Here is an 18,207-nt window from a genome sequence, read left to right as displayed (position 1 = left end):
ACATACCCTATACTAATCCTGTGTCTTTAACATAACAAAGACAACCCATTCACAAATGCGATCATAACAACAGGCATAGAAGTTCGGATTTAGGACACATATTTTTGGAGGGCACAATTCAATCCGTAACAGGAGAATTGAGAGGAAGTGAAGAGTTACTGCTAATGGGTATGGAGTTTCTTTTTTGGGTGATAAAAATGTCTAAAATTGATTGTGGTGGTGGTTGAAACCATTGAATTGTATACTTTGAATGAGTGAATTGTATCTCAATAAAGCTCTCACAGACCAAGAGAAGAAGAAAAAATTCTAGCATTCATGGAGTACCTGCTATATGATGGGTGTTTTCCCATACACAAATCCTTACACCAGTCTCTCATGTTGCCTGTAACCACTATTTGTCAAGTCATTCAAACTCATGGCAACCCCATGTGTGTCAGTATAGTGCTTTTCTCCTTAGGGCTTTCAATGGCTGATATTTTAGAAGTAGATTTCCAGGCCTTTCTTCCTAGGTGCTTCCAGGTGGACTCGAACCGCCAACCTTTCAGTTAGCAGCCAACAGCATTAACCATTTGCACCACCCAGGGACCCCAGTTTTTCAGGGTAGGCAGTAGTCATGCCATTGTACAGATGAGAGGATGGTCATCCTATTTCCATATTCCACCTCCATCTCCACACTGGCCACTCAAGTGCTGGAAGGATAGAGTTTGCTGAGGAAGGTCTTCTTCAGAGCGTTCTTCAGTTCCTTGTTCCTGATGCTGAAGATGATGGGGCTGAGGAAGGGTGTGAGGACTGTGTAGGTGGTGGCCATCAGGGTATCACCTACCTCTGAGTGGGGACCCTTGGGCTTGAGGTAAATAACAGAGGCAAAGCCATAGTGCACAATGACTACGATAAGGTGGGATGTGCAGGTGGAGAAGGCTTTGTACCTACCTTCAGCAGAGGGGATTTTCAAGATGGCAGCCACGATGAAGGCATAGGAGAGGAGCATGAGGAGAAAGTAGCCCAGCAGGGCTGTGATACACACCAATCCTACACCCATGGCCACAGCTGGCATATTACCTCCACAAGCCAACTTCAATAGTGGTGGGACGTGACATAAGAAATGGTGGGCCTCATTGGGTCCACAGAAGTTGAGGTTGAAAACAGCCATGGTCACCACCATCCCTATGACGGAGCCCCCAGCCCAGGACCAGGCCACCAGGCAGGTGCAGCCCTGGGGCCTCATGAGGACGTTGTCGCACAGGATGGCAGATGGCCACATAGCAGTCGTAGCCCATGACGGTGATCAGGAATGAGCGGGTGAAGCCAAACATGAAGGAGAAGAACATCTGGCTGGCACAGGCCACAAAGGCAATGGCATGGCAGGTGGAGAGCAGGTCGACCAGCATGTGTGGGATGATGGCGAAGGTGTAGAGGATCTCAGAGATGGAGAGGGCACACAGGAAGAGGTACATGGGTGTGTGGAGGCTGTGCTTGCTTCATATGGTGGCCATGATGAGCAGGTTCCCCAGCAGTGTGAACAGGTACATCAGCAGGAACAGCAGGAAGAACATCAGCTGAAAGTGGGGGGAGGTGGAGAAGCCAATGGGGATGAACTCAGATACTGTGCTGTGGTTCTGTGCCAGCATGGCAGCCTCACCTGGTAGGGGAGAGAGCAAAGGAATCCCAGTGGTTAGGAAAACAAGGTTTCCAGTGAGCCCTCCCTGGGAGGAGTTCCTGGAGCAGTTCTTTCATGTCTCCAAACCATGGTTAGTCCATCTGCAAATGTCATTGGTAATAATGGTCTCTACTTCACAGGAGTCCCTGGGTAGCACAGTTAAGCACTTGGCTACTAACCAAAAGGTTGGCAGTTTGAATCCACCCAGAGGCATCTTGGAAGAAAATCCTGGAGATCTACTTCTGAAAGTCACAGCCATTGAAAACCCTACAGAGCACAGTTCTAGTCTGACCACGAGTTGTAATCAACTCAATGGCAAATGGCTTGGCTTGTGTTGTTCCTTTTTCTACTTCTCAGAGCTGTGTTGAGGTTTAAATAAAATCATGCATGTACAGTGCAACCTTACGCATAACAGAATGAAATGTTGCCAAGTCCTGTGCCATCCTCACAGTTGCTGGTATGTTTGAGCTCATTGTTGCAGCCACTGTGTCAATCCTGTTTCATTGAAGGTCTCCTTCATTTTCACTGACCCTCTATTTTACTAGGCATGATGTCCTTCTCCAGCGATTGGTTCTTCCTGATGACATGTCCAAAGTAAGCAAGAAGAAGTCTCTCCATCCTTGCTTCTATGGAACATTCTGGCTGTACCTCCTCCAGGATGGATTTGCTCATTCTTTTGGCAATCCACGATATAGCCAATACTCTTCACCAACACCACAATTCAAATACATCAATTCTTCTTCGTCTTCCTTTTTTACTGTCCAGTTTCCATGTGCATATGAAGGAAATGAAAATACCATGGATTGGGCAGGCACTCCTCAGTCATCAAACTGACATTTTTGCTTTTTAAGATTTTAAAGAGGTCTTTTGCCACAGATCTGCCCAATACAATAATTGTTATGACTACTATATTTACTATCACTATTAATGGGTTTGATTATTATACTGGAAACCCTGGTGGCATAGTGGTTAAGAACTACAGCTGCTAATCAAAAAGTTCAGCAGTTCGAATCCACCAGACATTCCTTGGAAACCCTATGGGGCAGTTCTACTCTGTCCTTTAGGGTTGCTATGAGTTGGAATTGACTTATCGGTAACGGGTTTGGTTTTGGTTTATTATTATACTATGCCAGCTAGCCTTTGTTCATGCTGCTGCTTCTGTGCTTCTCCCCATCTCCATGAGTTCAAATCCTGTCTGAATTTTAAGGCCAAACTACTCCCTAAAGGCTATCTTCAGCTGGAAGTCACCTCTTGCTTGTGACATGGAAAGGGCACTAAATCCAAAATCAAAACCCGTTGCCATTAAGTCAAGTCTGACTCATGGCTATCCTAAGTGTTAAAGTTGGACTGACCTATAGGTTTTTCTTGGCTGTAATCTTTATGGAAACAAATCTCCAGGCCCTTCTCCCTTGCAGCCATTGGATGGGTTCAAACCGCCAGCCTTTTGGTTAGACAAAAAAAAAAAAACAAAAACCCATGGCCTCAAGGCAATTCTGACTCATAGTGATCTTGTAGAACAGAGTAGAATTGCCCCATAGGGTTTCCAAAGCTGTAAATTTCTTTCGGAAGTAGACTGCCGTATCTTTCTCCTGTGGAGCTGCTGGTGGGTTTGGATTGCCAACCTTTTTGGTTAGTAGCAGAGTGCAAATCATATACACCACCCAGGGACTTGGAAAGGGCACAGGTTTTGTAAATTCTCTGCACCACCACTTACTAGCTATGTGACCTCTATAAGCTTCACTGCTCATCTGGAAAATAGGGCAATAATCCTCATCTCAAGGAGGCAATGGTGGTTCAGAGGTAGAATTCTCACTCTCTATATGAGATCCTAATGCTGGCCAATGTACCTCATGTGCAGCCAATACCCATCTGTCAGTGGAAGATTGCATGTTGCTGTGATGCTGAACAGGCTTTAGAGCTTCCAGACAAAGACAGACTAGGAAGAAAAGCCTGGTGATCTATTCTGGAAGTCAGTCAATGAAAACCTTATGGATCACACCAGTTGAATCTGCAACTGATCGTGGGGATGGTGCAGGACTGGGCAGCGTTTTGTTCGGTTGTGCATAGGGTCACCAGGAGTTGGGGCCAACTTGATGGCAGCTAACAACAACAATCTTTATCTTACAAGGCTATTACAGTACTTAAATGAGGTGATGCCTATTAAGTACCTAGCCATTATTATCATTGCTGTTGTTGCTGGGTCTAACTTGTGGGCATCCCTCACAATGTGGTGACAGTGATTAGCATCATCATGGAGTCACGGTTCCCCACCCCAGCTGGGCCCTCTATCCCTGGCCACCTCCCGGTACCATTCTCAGAATCCCCGCTCTCCTCCACCCACCTCCGCCCTCCTTTCTCTGCTCTCCTGCTTAGTGGAGGAACCAAGGCTCTCAGCCATGGCTTCTCCCATCCCCCTCCCTGAGTGGCAACAGTCACCTCTGCGCCACCTCCCAAAAAGGGCAGCTCTTGTTCCAGGTACTGGGTCCACCAGGGGCCTTTCTCTCTGCTCTCTGCCTGTCTATTTCTTTGCTTTCTAGGCTGCAAACAGGCTTGATGAAAATACAAAATTTTAAAAAATGCAAGCTGTATCGATTGGTGGTCCATCCATATGATGGAATATTATCCAGCCATAAAAAGGAATGAAGCACTGATACATGTTACAACATGGATGAAACTTGGAAACATTATGCTGACTGAGAGAAAAAGAGAAGCCAGACACAAAAAGGCCACTTAGTGCATGAGCCCACTTGCAGGAAATGTCCAGAATAGGCCAATCCATCCAGACAGAGAGCATATTAGTAGTTGCCTATGTCTACAGTATTGGCAAAGAATATTGAATATAGCATGGCCTGCTAGAAGAACCAAATCAGTCTTGGAGGAAGTACAACCAAAATGCTCCTAGAAGGAAGATGGTGAGACTTCTCACTTGCATGTTATGAGGAGGGACCCGTCGTTGGAGAAGGACATCATGCTTGGTAAAGTAGAGGGTCAGAGAAAAAGAGGAAGACCCTCAATGAGATAAATTGACACAGTGACTGCACCAATGGGCTCAAACATAGCAACAATTGTGAGGATGGCGCAGGACTGGGCAACATTTGGTTCTGCTATACATAGGGTCTCTATGGGTCAGAACCAACTCGATGACACCTAACCTGGGTGGTGCAAACAGTTTGTGCTCAGCTGCTAACCCAAATGTTGGCGATTTGAACTCACCCAGTGGAGCCATGGGAGAAAGACTTAGCGATCTGTTGCCATAAAAATTACAGCCAAGAAACCCCTATGGAGCAGTCCTGCTGTGTAACACAAGGGGTCATCATGAGTCAGAACAGACCTAACGGCAACAGGTTTGGGTTTGGTGTGTGGCTTGGGGGAGGTAGGAATGGACACAGGTTTCCTTTAAAAAAAAAAAAAAAATTTTTTTTTTTTTTAAATAGGGGGGTTCAAAATGTTCTGGAACTAGATAGAGGTGATGGTTGCACATTGTGATGGAGTAAATGCCACTGAACTGTACACTTTAAAATGGCTAGTTCTATGTTATCTGAATTTTACCTTAATTAAAAAGAAAAAAAAAAGGCAAAATGGGGTTTCCTCAGCCCTCCTCTGCGTCCGCCCTGTCTCTCCTGTGTCCACATACCACATACCAGTCTCTCCACAGAAAGGTGAGAGAGGGTCCCAGGGTCTTCAGGGCTATCCAGGAGCGAGAGAACCCATATCACCACCTCCTGCTCAGTTGTTATCTGGAGGTGTCTACTGTGTCTTACCGTGAGCGTGCATGTCTGTATACACCTACAGGTGTGCACGTGCCTGCGGCATACTATAGGTGTGTGTGCCATCCCCATGCATAGGGCCTTTGCCTCCATGTGTCCATGTTGTGAGTCTGAATGGGGGAGCCATGGACTCAGGGCAGCCACTGAGCTCAGCCCAGGTGTGTTTGAGAGCAGAGGGGACAGCAACTCAGGGATACTTTACACAGGTATGGGTGGCCTCATTCATCCACACATTGGGACACGGGAGCCCACTGTTTCGTATACTGACACGTGCCCCACACACCTCCACATACACTCAGCCCCTGCTTCTTCCCCCACATGCAGGGGCTACAGGCTCTGTTACGTGAAGCAAACCCACACACATGGGCACCATGTACAAGACCTGAGTTCACAGGCGCTGGGACCCCAAGGGAGAGATGGTACACACACCAACAGCATGTCCCAAGCTTGTGCACACCCGTAGGTGCGCACAGACACGCACACTCACAGTTAGACACAGCAGACACTCCTAGATAATGGGTAAGCACCGGCATCCCCTCTCACACAACTCTCACCCTAAGACCTGTGGCTACCAGGAAGCTGGGCTCAGGCTGGGAGGCAAAGCCGAGCCTGGAAGCGGGATTTTGGAATGAGACGCCTCCCCCAAAGTCCTGCTCGCTTCAGACCTAGTTCTCAGCTTTCCAAAATCCACCCCAACCATCTGATTACCCCAAGCCCTTCTCCTCACCCCCACCGGGTTTGGGGCACCTCTTCCAGGAAGGCGGCCCAGGGCACGCACTCGCCTGTCTTGGCCGCCGCTGGGGGCCCACTGCAGGGATGGCAGACAAGGTCGGGTGGCCCCTCACTCACACGGTGAGCTCAGGCTGGGCGTGGGCAGAGCAGGAGGCTGCGCCCTGATTTTATCCCCTTCTCTCCCAGCAGCCCATTCCAAGGGCGTCCCAGGGGGCCAGGCGGGCAGGGATGCTCTGGGGGCCCAGGAGGCCTTGGGGGCCTCAGGGACCCTTGGAGGGCTGGTCAGACCACTTTGCACATACAACCCCGAAGTATTCCCCGACTGCTCTCTCTGCCCAGCTTGGAGCCAGGCTATTCTGAGGCCCCAAAAGGACCAGGGACAAATAGGGCTATCCAAGGTCAGCTCTGAACCCAGGCTTCCTGGGGCTGAAAGACTGGGGAGGGAAGAAGACAGGCCAGACCAGCCCCTTCCAGCCCTTAGGGCTTGGAGCTGGGATTTCTGTGGCTCAGGCTTCTCAAGGAGTCCTTGGGTGGTACGGATGGTTAAGTGCTGGACTGCTAACAGAAGAGTTGGCAGTTCAAACCTACCCAGAGGCATCCACCCAGCAGGCCTGGGAAACTGCTTCAGAAAGGTAAAAAAAAAAAAATGTTGCCCTCCATTCGATTCCGACTCATAGCAACCCTATAGGACAGAGTAGAACTGCCCCATAGAGTTTCCAAGGAGCGCCTGGACTGGAGGATTCAAACTGCTGACTTTCTGGTTAGCAGCCAAATGCTTAACCGTTACGCCACCAGGGCTCCAAAATGTCACAGCCTTGAAAACCCTATGGAGCATAGTTCTACTCTGCATACATGGGTTCACTGTGAGTCAGAACAGACTCAACACAGGCTTCTCAGGCTATTAGGGGCCCAAAACAGAACTCAATGTCCACTCCACACCCCCAACCTGATCTTTCCCCATATTCTCATGTCTCTTGTAACCAAGAGGACTGCACCAGGCCCCTTCCTGCTCTGCCTTTTTCAGCTCTTGCCCCTACACAATGCCAGAGGGATCCTGCTAAACAAAGATGACATCCTTCCCCTGTTTAGACCCCACCATGGCTCCCTAGTGCCTACTCAAGGCCATACTGCAGTCCACAAGGCTCTGGAATCTGGTCCCTGCTAGCCTCTCCCATCTCAGCTCTCGACTCCAGCCCCCACTTCCACCTGACCATACGTCCACTTTTTCTCTCTAGGCACCAATGATACCGGCGTATTTTCAGATTCTTGACTGTGCCATGCTCTCTCTCACCCCAGGCCTCTGTGCATCCCTCACTCACATCTGCCCCAACTGGTTGGTTTCAGGTGACAAGCCACCTCCTCCAGAAAGCCTTCTATTGTGTACTAAATTGTGTTCCCCCCAAAATGTGGATATGACCCTGGAAATAAGAGGGGTTTTGTTATGTTAATGAGGCCGTACCAGAGTGGGGTCTATACTAAACCTAATCACTCAGAAAACCAGTTGCTATTGCATTGACCCTGACTCTTGGCAATCTCACATGTGTTGGAGTAGAACTGTACTCCATAGGGTTTCAATAGCTGAGTTTTCAAGCATGTTAACTGTTTGCACCACCCAGGGACTCCTAATGACTCGGAAGTGTCTTATAAAAAGGGCAGAATAGACACAGACACACACAGGGGAAGACAGACACCATGTGAAGTTCATCTACAAGCAAAGGAACACCAAGGATCACCAGCAGACACCAGAAAGTAAGAGAGACGGCCCCAGATGCAATCGACATGGCCGAAATCCTCCCGTGGATATTTATCCTTCAGAATTATAAGGAAATATATCCCTGTTCTTTAAAATCACCTCTTTTGGAATTTCTATTAAAACAGCACACCCTGGTGGCGTAGTGGTTAAGTGCTACAGCCGCAAACCAAAAAGGTCAGCAGTTCGAATCAAACCAGGTGCTCCTTGGAAACTATGGGGCAGTTCTAGTCTGTTCTATAGGTTGCTGTGAGTTGAAATCGATGGGAAGACAATGGGTTTAGGTCACAAAGACACCATTCATGATTCCTCCCCACCACAGTCAGGTGCTGTCTGGGTCCTAGTGTTCCCTGCAACTCCCATCACATGGTGTTCTCCTTACCTGATTATGAGTCCCTGGATGGTGCAAACAGTGAACACGCTTGGCTGCTAACCAAAAGTTTGGAGGTTTGAGTCTCACCAGAGGTGCCTCAAAAGAAAGGCCTAACCCATCTAAGCAAGTCTTGACTGAGCACCTAGTAGGTGCCAGGTGGTGAGAACACAATGGAAAGTCCAGTGTGGTCCTCTCCCCTCGGGTCCACCTATCCAGATGCTGAACAAGTAATTTTTACTGCAGAGAATGGTAAGATTGATGATGGAGGAGGTGGGAGTCACAGCCGCCCTCAGAGCTCTGGAGCCTCCAGCCTCTGTCCAGGTGGTAGCTCTGACTACTCGTGGCCACAGGTGGCAACCAGGACTCTGTGCCTTCTGGGTTCTGCTGCCCAGGTGCCCTGGTGCATGCTGCAGGGTTGGGCAGCTTGGAGCACTGGGAGTCTTGTGCCTGGGTGAGAGCGAAGGCCACCTCCAATCCCCACCTATGTTCCTTGCTGCTAATCAAACACCCAAGTGTGGGCATGAGACTCATCGGGAAAGCAATCTGGGGACTGCTCTCCAGTGTTGAGGAGGATGTGGAGGAATCAGATCCTCATACACTGCTGGTGGGGGTGTAACATGGCGTTCAGAAAACAGTCTGGTGGTTCCTCAAATAGTCAAACATAGAGTTACCGTGTTGTTGGTTGGTGGTGTTGGTTGCCGTCAAGTCAATTCCGACTCATGGCAACCCATGTATTACAGAACAGAACTGCTCTGTAGGGTTTTCTTGGCTGTAATCTTTATGGAAGCAGATTGCCAGGCCTTTTCTTCCACAGTACCTCTGGGTGGGTTCAAACCACCAACATTTAGGTTAGTAGTTTGTGCCACCCAAGGCGCAAGACCCAGGCCTTAGATTTACCATATAATCTAGCAAATCCGCTCCTAGGTGTATACCCAGGAGAAAGGAAACATATGTTTTACAAAAACTTGTATGCAAATGTTTATAGCAGCATTATTCACAATAGCCAAAAGATGGAAACAACCCAAGTGTCCATCAACAGATGAGTGGATAAAAAAAAATCTGCTAAGCACCCATCTAAGATGCATCAATGAGTCTCAACCCACCTGGATCAAAGGAAAATGAAGAACACCAAGGTCACAAGGTAATTATGAGCCCAAGAGACAGAAAGGGCCACATGAACTAGAGACTACATCATCCTGAGACCAGAAGAACTAGATGGTGCCCAGCTACAACCCATGACTGCCCTGACAGGGGACACAACAAAGAACCCCTTGAGGGAGCAGGAGAACAGTGGGATGCAGACCCCAAATTCTCATAAAAAGACCAGGCTTAATGGTCTGACTGAGACTAGAAGGGCCCCGGTGGTTATGGCCCCCAAACCTTCTGTTGGTCCAGGACAGGAACCATTCCCGAAGCCAACTCGTCAGACATGCATTGGACTGGACAATGGGTTGGAGAGAGATGCTGATGAGGAGTGAGCTACTTGCATCAGGTGGACACTTGAGACTATGTTGGCATCTCCTGTCTGGAAGGGAGATGGGAGGGTAGAGGGGGTTAGAAACTGGCAAAATGGTCACAAAAGGAGAGACTGGAAGGAGGGAGTGGGCTGACATATTCGAGTAAATGGGAGTATGTAGTAAGGTGTATATAAGTTTATATGTGAGAGACTGACTTGATTTGTAAACTTTCACTTAAAGCACAATAAAAATTATTTAAAAAAATCTGCTACACACATGCAATGGAATATTATTCAAGCATTAAGACAATGAAGTACTGATACATGCTATGACGTGGATGAACGTTAAAAACATTATGCTCAGTGAAAGAAGCCAGACACAAGAATACTATATGATTCCATTCATATGAAATGTCCAGAACACGGAACTCTACAGAGATAGAATGGAGATTAGTGGTTGCTTAAGGCTGGATTGGGGATATAGGGAGGTAGTAACTGAAGGATAAGGGCTTTCTTTTTGAAGTGATGAAAATATCTGGAATTAGACAGTGGTGATGGTTGTACATAGCTCTTAACCACTACATCACCAGGGTTTCCACATATCTGTGACTATACTAAAAATCATTGGCTTGTACACTTTAAATGGGTGAATTGCATAGTACATGATTTTTTAAAGATGTTTAAAAACACCTGGGAACCATTCTTCCCAAGTGGGTGAACCTGTGTTTCTGTCTCCACCTGCAGCCCATCCACAGATCAGAGCTCACCTGCCTGCAACTCTGAGGCTGACCCCAGGGATTCTCTAATTGGCACAATGGAGAGGAAACAGAGAGCTTTATGTCAAGTTTTAATGAGCTCCCAGGTGTCGCTGAAAGTCCTGTAGCGTGCTCACTCACAGACTTGGAATTGGCTTCCAGGAGACCATTATTCCTGCAGAGTTGGGCAGGTGGCCAGGTGCGTGTCCCATCGGGCTCTCTGGTGCCACTCAGGTGAGCACCTGGTTCATCTCTGACGTGTCCTCCAGGAAGGCGCCCCCTAGGGACCACGACCTGCGTTGCTGAAGCATGGGGGTGGAGCTGGGGGACCGGGTTCAGATGATTCTACTAATTAGCAAGTATGGAGACCCCACGGCATTATTTCAAACGGACGCTTTGGGGAGCTGCTGTTTTCTGTTTTGAACAGAGACCAGATGGCCTCCAGTGTGAATTGTTCATTTCAGTTGAGATTCTTGAGCACAGGTTAATAGGCAAGGGGAGGCTTGTATGGAAGCCTGGAAGGCCCGTGCTTCAGGGTCTGACTCAAATCAGACAGACTCAGGTTCAAAGTTTGGCCCAGCCAGTTTCTGTCTGTGTGGACTTGGAGAATTGAATTCACCTCTCTGAGCTCCATCTGCAAACAGGAAGGGTAATAGTGACAGCATTATGTCATCACTTAATAAAGGGTTGTAGGTGTTTGGTGACAGCTGGTTAAGCCTGCCGCCCTCTTCACTTCCCTAAATACCATTTCCTGAGTCTGTGGGAGGATCGGTTTGGATAAAACTCAAAAACTTGAGTTTTGGTAGTATACCAAAAAGCCTGTTGGACATCCATGTAGTATATCACATAGGCAGTTGAGTATATGTGTTTGCAATTGAGAAAACAAGTCCTTTATGTAAAAAGCTTTCTTAATGTATTATTATCACTGCTTTTTAATTTTGAATATATATTTTTTTCTTATTCCACATGATATTATACTTGTCAAATGTATCTATAGTTTTGTGACTAGCTATAAGGAAACCCTGGTAGCATTGTGGTTAAGAGCTATGGCTGCTAACCAAAAGGTCAGCAGTTCAAATCCACCAGGATCTCCTCAGAAACTCTATGGAGCAGTTCTATCTGTCCTATAGGGTCTCTATGAGTGAGAATTGACTCAACAGCAATGTTTTGGTTATAGCGCATTAAAGGAGCCCTGATGGTGCTGTGGTTAAAGAGCTAACCGAAAGGCTGGTGGTTCGAATCCACCAGCCACGCTGCGGGAGAAAAATGTAGCAGTCTGGTTCCATAAAGATTTACAGCCTTGGAAACCCTATGAGACAGTTCTACTCTGTCCTATAAGGTTGCTATGAGTTGGAATCGACTTGATGGCAATGGCATTAATTTTTAAGGCTGTGTACTATTCCAATGAATAAATTCATTCCAATCATTTATCTGTTCTGATATTATGGATATCTCTGTTGTTTCCATTTATGGCAACATCAAACAATGCCACAGTGAAAAGCCTTGTGCACGCTCCTATGTGCACATAGGCAAAGGTTTCTCTAGAGTATGTGCCTAGGTGTAAAATTGCTGGATCTTGGGATATATGCATCTTTAAATGTCCTAGAAGTATCTGGATTTAGTATAGGCATTTGAAGTTTTTTATGCTATTGTACATGTAATATTTTCTAAATATTTTATTTTTTTATCAATTTTTTCTCTGTGTATGAAACTACAGTTAATCTTTGTGCACTGATTTTTAATGCATCAAACTAGGTATACATTCTTACAAATTCTAAAAGTTGTGTATGGATTCTCCTGTGTTTCTGTGTGTACAATAGTACCACCTATGAATAATGATAGTTTTGAGTCTTCCTTTCCAATTTTTAAAACTTCTATTTCTTTTTCTTGCCTTGTGCCTTTGCTAACACCACTAGTGTAATGTTGGTGAGAAGTAATAACTGTGGGACCCCATATGTTCTTCCTGACCTAAAATGGAATATTCTCAGCACTTCACTGTTAAGGGTGATTAGGATATTTATGGTAGGTTTACGTGTAAATACATTTTTCAGGTTAAAGGGCTTCCCTTTTACTCCAAGTTTGAAAAATTTCTTTATAAAATCATGTTTTTCTTTTTTGTTAAGTTAATATGATGAAAGACACTGATTACTTTGGTGTGTTAAAATTTTCAATATATGCACGTAGAATACATGATGAATTCCTCTCTCCTAGCTTCAATAAATATAAACATCTGGTCAATTTTGTTTCTCTGTACGCTCTTCACACTAGTTTTCTTTAGTATTTAAAAGAAAATCCCAGGCACTATGTAACCTAACCCATAATTATTTATGTATCTTTTTTAACATATAAAACCTGCTTTTTTTTATATAACCACCATGCCATTACCACACCTAACAAATTTAAAGAATTCCTCAATATATCCTAATACCTAATACCTAATCCACAGTCACCCCCACTTGTCTGTCAGTTTGTCCTACTGTGGGGGCTTGTGTGTTGCTGTGATGCTGGAAGCTATGCCACCGGTATTCAGATACCAGCGGGGTCACCCATGAAGGACAGGTTTCAGCTGAGCTTCCAGGCTAAGACAGACTAGGAAGAAGGACCTGGCAGTCTACTTCTGAAAAGCATTAGCCAGTGAAAACCTTGTGAATAACAGCAGAACATTGTCTGATATAGTGCTGAAAGATGAACCCCCCAGGTTGGAAGGCACTCAAAAGATGACTGGAGAAGAGGTGCCTCCTCAAAGTAGACTCGACCTTAATGATGTGGATGGAGTAAAGCTTTTGGGAACTTCATTTGCTGATGTGGCACGACTCAAAATGAGAAGGAACAGCTGCAAACATCCATTAATAATCGGAACCTGGAATATACGAAGTATGAATCTAGGAAAATTGGAAAACATCAAAAATGAAATGGAACACATAAACATCAATATCCTAGGCATTAGTGAGCTGAAATGGACTGGTATTGGCCATTTTGAATTGGACAATCATATGGTCTACTATGCTGGGAATAACAACTCAAAGAGGAATGGTGTTGCATTCATCGGCAAAAAGAACATTTCCAGATCTATCCTGAAGTACAACGCTGTCAGTGATAGGATAATATCCATACACCTACAAGGAAGACCAGTTAATATGACTATTATTCAAATTTGCACACCAACCACTAGGGCCAAAGATGACAAAATAGAAGAGTTTTACCAGCTGCTGCAGTCTGAAATTGATTGAACATGCAATCGAGATGCATTGATAATTACTGGCTATTGGAATGTGAAAGTTGGAAACAAAGAAGAAGGATCAGTAGTTGGAAAGTACGGCCTTGGTGATAGAAACAATGCTGGAGATCGAATGATAGAATTTTGCAATACCAACAACTTCTTCATTGCAAATACCTTCTTTCACCAACATAAATGGCGACTATACACATGGACCTTACCAGATGGAACACACAGAAATCAAATTGACTACATCTATGGAAAGAGATGATGGAAAAGCTCAATATCATCAGTCAGAACAAGGGCAGGGGCCGACTGTGGAACAGACCATCAACTGCCCATATGCAAGTTCAAGCTGAAACTGAAGAAAATCAGAGCAAGTCCATGAGAGCAAAAATATGACCTTAAGTATATCCCACCTGAATTTAGAGACCATCTCAAGAATAGATTTGACGCATTGAACACTAGTGACCAAAGACCAGATGAGTTGTGGAATGACATCAAGCACATCATCCATGAAGAAAGCAAGAGGTCACTGAAAAGACAGGAAAGAAAGGAAAGGCCAAGATGCCTGTCAGAGAAGACTCTGAAACTTGCTCTTGAGCGTCGAGCAGCTAAAGCAAAAGGAAGAATTGATGAAGTAAAAGAACTGAAGATTTCAAAGGGCCTCTCGAGAAGACAAAGTATTACAATGACATGTGCAAAGAGCTGGAGATGGAAAACCAAAAGGGAAGAACATGCTCGGCATTTCTCAAGCTGAAAGAACTGAAGAAAAAATTCAAGCCTCGAGATGCAATAGTGAAGGATTCTATGGGGAAAACATTAAACGACACAGGAAGCATCAAAAGAAGATGGAAGGAATACACAGAGTCATTATGTCAAAAAGAATTAGTCGATATTCAACCATTTCAAGAGGTGGCATATGATCAGGAACCAATGGTACTGAAGGAAGAAGTCCAAGCTGCTCTGAAGGCATTGGCGAAAAACAAGGCTCCAGGAATTGATGGAATATCATTTGAGATGTTTCAACAAACAGATGCAGCCCTGGAGGTGCTCACTCGCCTATGCCAAGAAATATGGAAGAGAGCTTCCTGGCCAATTGACTGGAAGAGATCCATATTTATGCCTATTCCCAAGAAAGGTGATCGAACCGAATGTGGAAATCATAGAACAATATCATTAATATCACTTGCGAGCAAAATTTTGCTGAAGATCATCCAAAAACGGCTGCAGCAGTGTATCGACAGAGAACTGCCAGAAATTCAGGCCTATTTCAGAAGAGGACGTGGAACCAGGGATATCATTGCTGATGTCAGATGGATCCTGGCTGAGAGCAGAGAACACCAGAAGGATGTTTACCTGTGTTTGATTGAGTATGCAAAGGCATTCGACTGTGTGGATCATAACAAACTGGATAACACTGTGAAGAATGGGAATTCCAGAATACTTAATTGTGCTCATGAGGAACCTTTACATAGATCAAGAGGCAGTTGTTCAGACAGAACAAGGGGATAGTGATTGGTTTAAAGTCAGAAAAGGTGTGTGTCAGTGTTGTATTCTTTCACCATACCTATTTAATCTGTATGCTGAGCAAATAATATGAGAAGCTGGACTATATGAAGAAGAATGGGGCATCAGGATTGGAGGAAGACTCATTAACAACCTGCGTTATGCAGATGACACAACCTTGCTTGCTGAAAGTGAAGAGGACTTGAAGCACTTACTAATGAAGATCAAAGACCACAGCCTTTAGTGTGGATTACACCTCAACATAAAGAAAACAAAAATCCTCACAACTGGACCAATGAGCAAAAAAAAAAAAAAAAAAACCCTGTGCCGTCGAGTCAATGACCAATGAGCAACATCATGATAAATGGAGAAAAGATTGAAGTTGTCAAGGATTTCATTTTACTTGGATCCACAATCAACAGCCATGGAAGCAGCAGTCAAGAAATCAAAAGACGCATTGCATTGGGTAAATCTGCTGCGAAGGATCTCTTTAAAGTGTTGAAGAGCAAAGATGTCACCCTGAAGACTAAGGTGTGCCTGACCCAAGCCATGGTATTTTCAATCACATCATATGCATGTGAAAGCTGGACAATGAATAAGGAAGACTGAAGAAGAGTTGATGCCTTTGAATTGCGGTGTTGGCGAAGAATATTGAATATACCATAGACTGCCAAAAGAAGGAACAAATCTGTCTTGGAAGAAGTGCGGCCAGACTGCTCCTTAGAAGCAAAGATGGCAAGACTGCATCTTACATACTTTGGACATGTTGTCAGGAGGGATCAGTCCCTGGAGAAGGACATCATGCTTGGCAGAGTACAGGGTCAGCGGAAAACAGGAAGACCCTCAACGAGGTGGATTGAGCTCAAGCATAACAACGATTGTGGGCATGGCTCAGGACCGGGCAGTGTTTCTTTCTGTTGTGTATAGGGTTTGCTATGAGTCGGAACCAACTCGACGACACCTAACAACAACAATCCATAGTCAAATATTGGGATTCCCCTCCCCCCGCCAAAAAACAAAAAAAAAGTCTTTTAGTAGTTGTTTGGTTCAAATCCAAATCCAAACAAGGTCCACACATTAATTTAGTTATGTCTCTTAAGTCTCTTTTATTCTATATTCTTTTTTATTCGTGTCATTGCTTTGTTGGAAAAACTGAATCAATGACCTATACAAAGTCCTTGTTGTTGTTCGTTGCTGTTCAGTTGATCCTGACTCATGGCGACCCCATGTGTTACAGTGTAGAACTGCTCCATAGGGTTTTCCTGGCTGTACTCTTTACTGAAGCAGATTGCCAGGCCTCTCTTCCATGGTGCCACCAGGTGGGCTTCTACAAAATATGCCAACCTTTAGGTTAATAGTCAAGTGCAAGCCATTTGTGCCACCTGGAAACCTTGTGCAAAGTCCTACATGTTATGTTTTGCTACATGTTTCATCACGGTGTCATTTTTCTTGTTCCTTGGCAGAATTTGAGAGAGTGGACAAGAGAAGACACAGAGGCTACCAAGAAGACTGGGGCTCAGAGGCAAAGTCCTTCTCTGCTGAAGTCCCATATCAGGAGAATCTCCAAGAGCTTTGAGCAGAGGGGAGAAGCAGGCTCAGCAGATATGAGGCTTCTCACTGATCCAATGGGTGTACCAAGAATAAATTTCAGTAGACCAGATGCTGAATTGCTTCATGTGAGCGCAGTTATCAAAAACAGATTCTTTAGGAATCCAATTCACGTGAAGGCATGTACGAGCATCAGAAAACCCCTTAACACAGAGCAAGAAAGGCATACCATGCTGTGCCCAGCTGTGCTTCTTACCACCAAGGTCCTTGATGATGTCAGGCCACCTGCGTGAGGGTCTAGCTTCTGGGATACTTGAGAAACCTAAGAAATCATCAAACAATGATCTTACAGCAGGTTTTCTCCACCTCAGCACTCTGGATATTTGAGTCCATATCGCTGAGGAGGGGGTGTCCTGTGCATTGTAGAATATTGAGAGCTTCCCTGGTCTCTAGCCACTAAATTCCAATATCACCCACACAGTTGTGACAACCAAAAATATCTCCAGACAGTGCCAAATGTCCTGGGAAGCAAAATCATCCACAGATGAGAACCACTGCTCTATTTCCATCATCTGGCCCAACCGCTTGCATCATGAATGAATTCAATGAGGTTCAAGCAGACAAGAAACTTGACTTCTCTGTGCCTCTCTTTGCAAGTGGGATTAAGGTTGAGGACATGATGCATTGGTGTGTCTGGCATATAAAAGGTGCTCAGTTGGTCAAGTGAGACCCTGCCATCTTTCCCAAATATCCCTTGAAATGCTTGCAACATTCGTTTGTTCGCTCCAAAACTATTGGTTGAAAAGCTACTGTGCACCATGTCCTGTACTGGCTACCAAAGATATAGAGATAAGTGAGACCCCCCTCTGCCCTCAGTCAGCATTCAGTCTGATGAGGGAGACAAATACAGGCATAAGGAGATCACAATAAAGGCAATCATGTAAATGTAAATGGAGTGTTGTTGGGAAAGGAACAGAGCCTGATTACTTCATTCTCAGCACAGGACAAGTTCTCCTAGAGGGACTCTGTCTTGAGCTCAACATACATAGTGCAGTTCACCAGACCAAAAAAAAAAAAAGTGTTCCAGGTAGACTGCACACCAAGAGTAGAGAGATAAGGTGAGAGAAGGTGAGAGTGCAGGTCAATGGTGGGAAAGGTGAGTCACCCAGCACTTAGCTTAAGACAAGGAGGCAGAGAGGATGTGGAAGTGTGGGAGATGAAGAGATGAAGATGGATGGTACCCAGTGTGTGGGCTTTGAATGTTGCCTTTCTTAAGAATCTAGACTTCACCTGTGTGTCCTTGAAGAGCAGGAGTGTTTTCTAAAGCCATATGAAAGACACGATTTGGAAACATGGTGCCATGGGCTTGCATAGTGCATAGGTTGATCAGGACATGGCGAGATCTAGGAGATAAAGCAATGTTCCAACACCAAGACCATGAGG

At 45.3% G+C, this 18,207-nt stretch overlaps 1 pseudogene; it reads right to left on the bottom strand.

The window, feature by feature from the left end:
- Positions 1–621: 621 nt before the first annotated feature.
- Positions 622–1,628, bottom strand: LOC126071622 (olfactory receptor 10H2-like; annotated as a pseudogene).
- Positions 1,629–18,207: the final 16,579 nt, after the last annotated feature.

The sequence above is a fragment of the Elephas maximus genome, chromosome 3, assembly GCF_024166365.1.
Source record: "Elephas maximus indicus isolate mEleMax1 chromosome 3, mEleMax1 primary haplotype, whole genome shotgun sequence".
NCBI lineage: Eukaryota > Metazoa > Chordata > Mammalia > Proboscidea > Elephantidae > Elephas > Elephas maximus.
The sequence above is the reverse complement of the archived record's forward strand: the minus strand, read 5'-3'. Positions and strand labels throughout refer to the sequence as shown.